Source organism: Dasypus novemcinctus, chromosome 5 (assembly GCF_030445035.2).
Source record: "Dasypus novemcinctus isolate mDasNov1 chromosome 5, mDasNov1.1.hap2, whole genome shotgun sequence".
NCBI classification, from domain to species: Eukaryota; Metazoa; Chordata; class Mammalia; order Cingulata; family Dasypodidae; genus Dasypus; species Dasypus novemcinctus.
This window is the reverse complement of record NC_080677.1, coordinates 70078547-70088702: the sequence shown is the minus strand read 5'-3', so window position 1 is coordinate 70088702 and position 10156 is coordinate 70078547. Positions and strand designations below refer to the sequence as shown.

Below are 10156 nucleotides of genomic sequence, written 5' to 3'. Positions count from 1 at the left end.
TTGTTAGTTGTTCTGGGTGAGCCCAATGAACTGGTAAGTATGTGCTGCAACTCCACTGAGGCTCAGGGCCCAGCTGGCACATGGACAACCCAGAGATTGGGTACGTCTCTTGGACGTACACCTACCAAATTCAGCATCAACTATAGGTTCAAATAAAAGGGACAAAAGAGGCATGTGTAGAGAAGTCACATCTGAGTGCACTAGGGAGCACAAACGCCAAAGTAGGGCCCACTGGCAAGGCACCAAACTCTAGAAATATCTTTCATGACTGCAGGACCTGGTATCTCCAGTGCCCTCAGGAGCCCCACTATTTGGGGTAGTATCTACTTTGGCTGTCTATGAGATCCTGTTGAGATGTGCATTAAGTGTTACCTCTGGGATGACCTCTTGACTCACTTTGAAGTCTCTTAGCTATATAAACTCATTTGTCTTTACCTTTTCCCCCTTTTATTCAAGGTCTTTTTCCAGTTGCATTGATTTTTCTTTCAAAGCACTCATACCTTTCTAATTTGAACTGGCTGAGAAAGAGAGGAAAGCATATTTATTCTTTATTTATTGAGTCCAGAATTTTTAACAGGGTCATTCATGAAGCGGTTCCATATGCCCCTGCACAAAATGATGTGTTTATATTACCCGACTTCTTTGTAACTAGCAATATTATAAAATAACTGCCACTTTTCGAAAGCAAAAAATACAAGTAATGAATGAAAAAATAGAGTAATTATTTAGATTGGTATTGCTTTTCCAAATATATAATTAGCCCTTACAATGTAAAAGACTATTTCCAAATGCTTGGAAAATACATTTTACATTAATAGCATTTAATAAAATGATGACTTAATTATAGTGTTTCAAATGAAAGCTATCTTTTCCCACTGTGTTTATTGCTTAGCATAGAAAGCAGGTATAAAGGCTTACTCTTGAGTTATTAATTTATTCAATAAATTTTATTAAACACCTACTGTATATTAGGTATTGGGTTAAGTGTCAATGTGGTGAAGACTGGTAAATCTAATAAATTTCTCTAAATAATTTTTAGGTGTTTATTTTTACATAGAGTAAGTTAGAACACAAGTACCCAGTTTTGAGTAAAGATTCCTAAATTATGTACTAAACATCTTAATCTTTAGGAATTCATTAGGAGAAAATGTGTTGAATATTATTTTTATCTGACAGTGGGATTTTTATGAGATGACATAATTTGTCCAAGTGTTTCATTACACAACTGATTAAATCATTAGATTTGTTTTAATGTCCCTTTTCATTGGTTAGTAGTATATTTCACAAGAAGTTTTAATAAAGATATTTTCAACATCTCGTTTCAGCAAATAACATTTTGCATTTTGCTTAAAACCTTTAACCTAATTTTGACTATAACTTGATTCTTGGCAAATGTTAATAAGCTATTATCAACTTTTAAGACATCAGTCAATTGTTTGATATGGTTTTGCACATCAGAACTAATATTCTCTTTAAGAGAAATCAATGACAAAATGTCATTATTATAAAACATGGGCTACAATGGGCAAGAGTCATCCTTCTAAAAACCTATTTAATGGGGGTAAAAACATAACCGTTTGCTAAAACTTATTTTAAATAAATAAACGAATCAGGATACATTTGTATTTAGTGGCAATGTGAGCCTTTTCTTTCATTAACACTGAAAATCTCTGATCCATCTCCTTCTAGGTATTCTTCTGATCAGAAGCATCAGGGCAGACTATGACCCCTCCCAGGTTTAGCTGCTCATCCTGGAAGCCTGGACTGGGAAGCATCTCAGTCCAGGGTAGGCTAAGGGATACAAATTGTCCATTTATAAGAATGTTGTATAAATTGACTTTTCCATTTGTAAATTCTTGCTACTTAAATGTAAATCATCTTCTAATAAGAACATGGAAATGTTGCAACTACCTGTAGTTTGTTGTAGTAAGGCATTTTTTTTAACAAATCAATTTTATTGATACATATTAATAAAGCATAAATCCATCCAAGGTGTACAAACAGTGGTATTTGGTACAATCACATAGTTGTGCATTCATCACTTCAATCATTTTACAGCATTTTAATTACTCCAATAATAAAAATTATAAAAAACAAAAAACAAACAAAAAACTCATCACCTCTCAGTCTCTCCCTGCTTTCCCTGCCATATGTAGCTGCTATTCTGTTTCTGTCTCTCTAGTATATATGTATTTCTATTTTGTAAAAACAGTCTTATATATGCAATATCACCCATATTTGTATTTTACATTAGGTTTCACTATGTTATAAAGTCCCATGTTATACTTTTTGGCCTTCCTTCTAGTAATATACATGATCTTAAACTTACCGTTTAAACACTTTCTTACCCATTTACTAACTCTGCTAGTTGCGAACACTATGATGTGCTTTCATCATTGCTATTAACCTCCAAACATTTACAAACAAACTTTTTACCAATTCTGCACAGATTAACCCTCAGCTTTCCATTCTCTACCCTTATTCTTTTTTCTGGTGACCAATATTCTAATTATTAACTCCATGAGTTTACACAATATATTTAGTTCATAATAGCACAATCATCAGTATTTGACCTTTTGTGTCTGGCTTGCTTCCCTCAACATAATGTCCTCCAGTTCCTCCATATTGTCATATACTTCATGACTTTATTTCTTCTTACGGCTGCATAATATTTCATCATGTGTATAGACTAGAGTTGGTTTATCCATTCATCAGAAGATGGACACCTGGGTGGTTTCTAACTTGGCAACTGAGAATAATGCTGCTATGAGCATCCGTGTGTAGATGTCTGTTCATGTCACTGCTCTCAGTTATTCTGGGTATATACACAGAAATGGTATTGCTGGGTCACACAGCAAGTGTATATTCAACTTCCTTAGGAACCACCAAACAGTCACCCACAGTGGCTGTACTACTTTACATTCCCACCAATAATGAACATCTCACTATATTCTCCCCAACACCTGAAGTTCTCTAACTTTTTAATAGTGGCCATTCTAATAGGTATGAAATAATATATCATAGTTTTGATTTATATTTCCCTAATGGTAAGTGATGTTGAACATTTTTTCACATGTTTCTTCATCATTTGTATTTCTGCTTGGACAATTGTCTTTTCATGTCTTTTGCACATTTTTTAATTGGGCAGTTTGTCTTTTTATTGTTCAGTTGTATGATCTCTTTATATATCATGGATATTAAACCCCTATCAGAGATATGATTTCCAAATATTTTCTCCTATTGAGTTGGCTGCCTTTTCATCCTTTTGACAAAGTCCTTTGAGGGGCAAAAGTGTTTAATTTTGAGAAAGTTCCATTTATCTATTTTTTTCTTTTGTTACTTGTACTTTGGATGTAAGGTTTAAGAAACTACCGCCTACCACAAGATCTTGAAGATGTTTTCCTACATAGTTTTCTAGGAGATTTATGGTTTTCCCTTTTATATTTAGCTACTTGATTCGTTTTGAGTCAATTTTTGAATAAGGTGTGAAGTAGGCATCCTCTTTCTTTCCTTTGGATATGGATATCCAGTTCTCCCAGCACGATTTATTGAATAGACTGTTCTGGCCCAGTAGGGAGGGCTTGACAGCTTTGTCAAAAATCACTTGACTATAGATGTGAGGCACTATTTCTGAGTTCTTGATTTGGTTCCATTGGTCAAGTCTGCCTGTCTTTAAGCCAATACTATACTGTTTTTTTACTGGTATAGCTAAGTGATATGCTTTAAAATCAGGACTTGAGAGTCCACCAACTTCATTATTCTTTTTTTGAGGATTTTTTTTTTGCTATTTGGGATCCCTTACCCTTCCAAATAAATATGGTAGTTGACTTTTCCATTTCTGCAAAAAAGGCTGTTGAGATTTTTATTGGGATTGCGTTGAATGTATATCAGTTTGGTTAGATTGACATCATAATGACATTTAGTCTTCCAGTCTCTGAACATGAACATGGCATGTCCTTCCATTTATTTAAATCTTCCTCATTTTCTTTTAGAAATGTTTTGTAGTTTTCTTAGTACATGTCATTTATATCCTTGGTTAAGTTTATTTCTAAATATTTGATTCTTTTAGGCACTGTTATAATTGGTATCTTTTTTCTCATTCCCTCCTCAGCTTGCACATCAGTAGTGTATAGAAGTGCTATTGATTTTTGCATATTAATCTAATCTTGTATCACACCACTTTGTTAAACTTTTATATTAGTTCTAGTAGCTTTGTTGTGGATTTGTCAGGATTTTCTGGATATAGGATCATATCATCAGTGAATAGTGAAAGTTTTACTTCTTCCTTCTCTATTTGTGTGCTTTTATTTCTCTATCTAGTTTAAGTGATGTAGCTAGAACTTTTAAAACAATATTGAATAACAGTGGTGACAGTGGGCATTCTTGTCTTGTTCCTCATCTCAGTGGGAAAGCTTTCATTCTTTCTTTCATTGTTGAGTACAATACTAGGTATGGGGTTTTCATATATGCAATTTACCTAACTGAGAAAGCTTCCTTCTAGTCCTACTTTTTTTTTTAATCAAGTTTTTTTTTTTTTAAATCAAGAAAGGGTCCTGTGTTTTGCCAAGTGCATTTTCTGCATCAATTGAGAGGATCATGTGATTTTTCTTCTTCAATTTATCAGCGTGGTTTACTACACTAATTAATTTTTTCATGTTGAACCATCCTTGCATACCTGGGATAGAACCCATTTGATCATGGTATATAATTCTTCTAATGTACTTTTGGATTTGGTTTGCAAGTGCTTTTTGTAGAGGACTTTTGCATCTGTATTTGTTAGAGAAATTGGTCTGTAATTTTCTTATTTCATAGTATCTTTATCTAGTTTTGATATTAGGGTGATGATGGCTTCATAACATGAGTTTGGTAGCATTCTTTCCTGTTCAATTTTTTGGAAGAATTTGAGCAAGATTGGTATTAGATCATCTGTGAATGAAATTGGTAGAATTCACCTATGAAGCCCTCTGGTCCTGGACTTTTCATCAGTGGAGGTTTTTGATAAATGTTTCAATCTCTTCACTTGTGATTGGTTTATTGAGGCTTTCTATTTTTTCTAGGGTCAGTGTAGGTAGTTTGTGTGTTTCCAGGTATTTGTCCATCTCATCTACATTCTCTAGTTTTTTGGTAAACAGTTGTTCATACTATCCTCTTACGATCTCTCTTATATCTGTGGGGACAGGGGTAATGCCCCCCCCTCTCATTTCTGATTTTATTTACTTGTGTTTCTTTTTTTTTCTTTGTCAGTACGGCTAAGGGTTTGTTGATTTTGTTGATCTTCTCAAAGAACAAACTTTTGGTTTTGTTGATTCTCTCCATTGCTTTTTCTCTTCTTGATTTCATTTATTTTTGCTTTGCTCTTTACTATCTCTTTCCTTCAGCTTTATTTGCAATTAGTTTGCTGTTCTTTCTCTAGTTCCTCTAGCTGTGCAGTTAGGTCTTCAATTTTAGCTCTTTTTCTTTTTTAATGTAAGCGTTGAAGGCTATAAATTTCCCTCTCAGCATTGCCTTTGTGATGTCTCATAGATTTTTCTTTTTTTTTTAATCCCTCCCCCTTGTGGTTTTTTGCATGCTGTCTTCTCTCTGTGTCCATTTGCTGTGCATTCTCCTGTGCCCGTATTTATTTATTTATTTTTATTTATTTCCTCTCCAACTCTTGCACCTTGCTTACTGTCTGCTCTCTCTGTCTGTCATTGCATTCTTCTGTGGGTTTTTTTTTTTTTGCTTGTCTTTTTTTGTTGCATCATCTTGCTGAGTCAGCTCTTTGCAGCACTTGTGAACTGAGCGGCACTCCGCAGTGTGCAGGCGAGCCTGCCTTCACAAGGAGGCCCCGGGATGCGAAACCAAGGCTTCCCATATGGTAGATAGGAAACCAATTGATTGAGCCACAGCTGCTTCCCTGTCTCATGGGTTTTTTTATATTGTGTTCTCATTTTCATTATCTCAAAATATTGGCTGAATTCTCTTACAATTTCTCCTTTGACCCACTGATCGTGTGCAGTGTACTTTAATCTCCATATATTTCTGAATTTCTGCCTTTTTCCCATAGAACAATAAACACCTTTACTGCATGTGCTAGGATAGGAGGGAGGAATTATTGCCTTCCTGGTCCTTGATTTTCCTCAGAACTCCCACTCTTTGCCCTCTAGCACATAGCCATCTGCTCATCCACACTGGCCTGGACTCCAAGCAATGCATGCTGCAAAAGGGTATGTGGTATTTAGCAAAATGACAGAGCAGCCCCCCAAACCTATCTAGCCTCTCAGAAGTCCACATTGGCTGGGGGCAAGCATGAAGCCCACTGTCTCCTCAGATAATACTTTATCATCACTTAAAGTCAGTAGCAAAATTGGACAAAGTTTTCATCACTGAGTGAATTTTCCCTTTTTCTGTTCATTATTTACTTGCAGCTTCATTCTGCTATGGTCAGAGAAAGTGTTTTGTATAAGTTCAATCCTTTTAAATTTACTGAGTCTTGTGTTGTCACCCAACATATGGTCTTTCTTGAAGAAGGATCCACAAGCATTTGTAAAGAATGTATATCCAGCTGTTTAAGGGTACAATGCTTTATAGATATGTTAGCTCTAGTTCCTTATCATATTATTCAAGCTCTCTGTTTCTTTATTTATCCTCTGTCCAGATATTCTATCCAATACTGAGAGTGGTATGCTAAAGTCTCCAACTATTATTGTAGAGACATCTATTTCTGCCTTCAGTTTTGCCAGTGTGTGCCTCATGTATCTTTGGACACTCAGGTTAGGTGTATAGACATTTAGTATAGTTATATCTTCTCGGTGAATTGCCCCTTTTTAAATATAGAATGACTTTCTTCATCTTTAAAACAATTTTGCATTTAAAATCTGTTTTGTTCAATATTAGTATTGCTACTCCTACTCATTTTTGGTTACCATTTGCATGGAATATCTCAGCAGACTTGCAAATCCTACCCTGGCCAGCTAACAGGCAGGTGAAGAAGGTCAACCACCACACCAGGGAGCCACGAGTGCCTATGACTGCAAGCAGGAGAATTGCATCCATCATCCATGTGGAATCTAAGCCCCCTCTAGATATAAAGGTGGAGTGGACATAACTATCCTAGGGTCCACAGGCTGGGGGAATAGAGTATGGATTAGAGTGGACTTACTGATATTCTACTATGGAACTATTGTGATTAGCAATGGAAGAAATTGTGATGTGGAGAAAGTGGATGAGGGTAGCAAAAGAGAAGAAGAGAAATGATGTGGGGGCATTTTCAGGACTTGGAGTTGTCCTGGGTGGTACTGCAGGGACAGATGCTGGACATTGTATATCCTGCCATGGCCCACTGGGTGGCCTGGGGGAGAGTGTAGACTACACTGTAACCCACTATCCATGTGGTGCAGCAGTGCTCCAAAATGTATTTACCAAATGCAATGAATGTGCCACGATGATGCAAGAAGTTGTTGATGAGGGAGGAGTGGGATGAGGGGGGTGGGCGCTATATGGGGCCCTCACATTTTTTTAATGTAACATTTAAAGAAAAAAAATTTAAAAAAGATAAAGAATCCACTGAGCTACATCTGCTCCTGAGAATGAAGTGTTTTTGACAAAAAAACAAAACAAACAAAATTCAACTGTTTTTGCTGCTGTTTCTATTTTCAGTGTAGAAATAATGTTTATTGTTGCAAGTCAGTGATTTTAGAAACTGATTAATTAACTTGTCTCTGATTCATTTATAAATTATGTAATTCCAACAGGAGTGTGCTCTTTATAATAAAGATAAATGATAGTTATGTAATTATACTGTAATCTGCAAAAGTAAAATTGAGTAGAGTATAATGCAGTAACATTTACATAGCCTACACTTTATATACAAATGGGGCAGCATCATATCTGTGTTTTCACTGCTACACCTAATAGCACATTTCAGAAACTAATTATTCAGACGGGAAGTATCAGAGCCTATGCTATTGAAGATGTCAAGGAAGGCATCTATGAGGAGTTGATATTTAATTTGAGACCCAGGGAATAAGAAACATATAAATAAAGGAAGTGATATAATGGTTATTTCTAAAAAAGGGAAATCAAGGTACTAATTCATTGGTTGATTGATTCAATGTGTTAACTGAGTACATGTTCTGCAAAAAAATATATGCTAAGTCCTGTTGGGTATTGGGTAACTGAAAAAGGCAAATAGAACAGTGCACTTCCATTTAGTTCATTTACATAATGGAGGATGCACTTATTTAATAAGCATATAAGAGAGTATAAAAGATGAGATAGAAGAAATATTGCGACTAATGAGCTGAGCAAGAAATTGTGCAGTCTCATTATCCACATGGTTGACATGATATAGGTTTCTTTGAAATCTCATCTCAAGAGCCAGGCTGGAAACAATGTCAGATGGCAGGGCAACACTTTAATCCCATCCCTAGGTCAAAGTTGATGAACAAATGTAACAGATCTGGAAGAAGGAGTTTAAGCCAGGAGGGAAAGGGCTTTTCAAATGCAGGGGACCTACCTCTGCCCCCCACCCCCCACTTATACTTTGTATTTTAGGAAAGCTAGAATACTCATATTTCTTTAGTTAAGTTATGACCATTGGGTCTATTTTCTAAGTAAAACCTTTAAAAGTTAAAGATATTAATATTAAGAGGCATGTTAAGAAGTAGATTTGCATTTAAAATATTATAATTTCTTGATTGCTGATCAGGTGATGAGAGTAAGTCTTGATATAATGGTAACAGTGACCTAGAATCACAAAACCCTTATTAATTTATTATAAGAATATGTGGAGAATTTGTCCTACAGGTCCCTCTCTTTTCTCCTCTTTTGAGGCAGCTAAGTCTTTGACTTGTACTCAGTCTCCTCTGTAGAATTTTCTTTCCTGGGTGGCACTTCAGGTCTACCCATGTCCTTCTTTCACGTCTTGTACTGGTCTTCCTAATCAAAATCCTCTGAAACATCTATTCCTCTGCAGCATGGTCTGGATATCCAAAGAGCCCTCTGAAATAAAACAACAGGACCCTAAATAAATCACAATGCATTCACATTAAATTCTTTACTGGACTCAGAGGAAAGTTAAGAAATCTCCACGGACAATAAAAAGAAAATCAACAGAAGGACAATCAGTAAAAATAGTGAGCTAAAATTGCAATGAATAATAATAAGAGTTTACATTAATAAATCTCTAATAAAAGGATTTCTAATAAATGTTCTTAAGGAAGAGACCTGAAAGGAACAGAGGTACAAGAAGGAAACATAAACAAAGAAATAAGCAAATATGTAAGTAATTTGAAATAGTTATGGCATATGTAAAATAATAATAGTATGGTCTAAATGTTGACATTAAAAAACACAAAGAAACAAAATTCCTTAAACCTTTATCATGTAAATCAGTAAAGGAGAGTTCAGAAATAAAGTGTTCTAAATACTTTGTCTTATTTTTAGAGGACTGTGATATTGAATAACTTTAGAAATAAAATATACATGTGATAAAATTTGAAGTGTTTCTTTTCAAAAGAAAGATTAAAAAGAAAAAAAACCCTGTCAATTATGCAAAAAAGCAAAAGATAAAAAATAGAAGCATAGAAAAAGTGACACATTTAGAGTACAAAATAAAAATGGTAGAAAATGAGTCTACTTATCACAATAGATGTAAATAAGCCAAACTTGAAAGTTAGAAGGATAGAGGTTATTATATAAGATAAAGAAGTAAAGTAAAATCCAGCTATATGTGTACTATCATTATGGAGACACTATCCCCAGTACAGGGATACAGAAATATATTAATATTGAATGACAAAACTACAAATCAAGTAGTCAACTTCAGAGTGTAGGATTTTCCAAGAACATACATCAGCAAGTCAGTGACGTGAAAATGATGATGGAGGTTTGGGAGGAAGAGATCAGTTCTAGAGTAAAACAGATTTAAGAGTCTGGAGAGACAGGACAATCAAATACAATTGTACCTTGTTTCAATCCTAATTTAGAACTGAATGTGGAAGGTATTCTAGTTCACTGTTTCTTATATCTATGACATTAGGCAAATCTCTCTAGCTTACTGGGTTCTTCTTTACTTATTTAAATTGCACTTGGGAAAAGAGAAAAGACTCTTTTCTAAGGTTGAAGCTTATTAAATTCTATCTCACTTCTGTGTCTTTGTTCAGGTTGCATCCTG

The 10156-nt window shown here is 35.0% G+C and overlaps 1 non-coding gene across 1 annotated transcript; it reads right to left on the bottom strand.

Annotated features, from left to right (window-relative positions):
- Positions 1-6301: 6301 nt before the first annotated feature.
- Positions 6302-6371, bottom strand: LOC111759140 (small nucleolar RNA SNORD38). The gene has a single exon (XR_002793224.1). It is a non-coding gene; the product is annotated as a small nucleolar RNA SNORD38 (small nucleolar RNA).
- Between the last annotated feature and the right edge of the window lie 3785 nt (positions 6372-10156).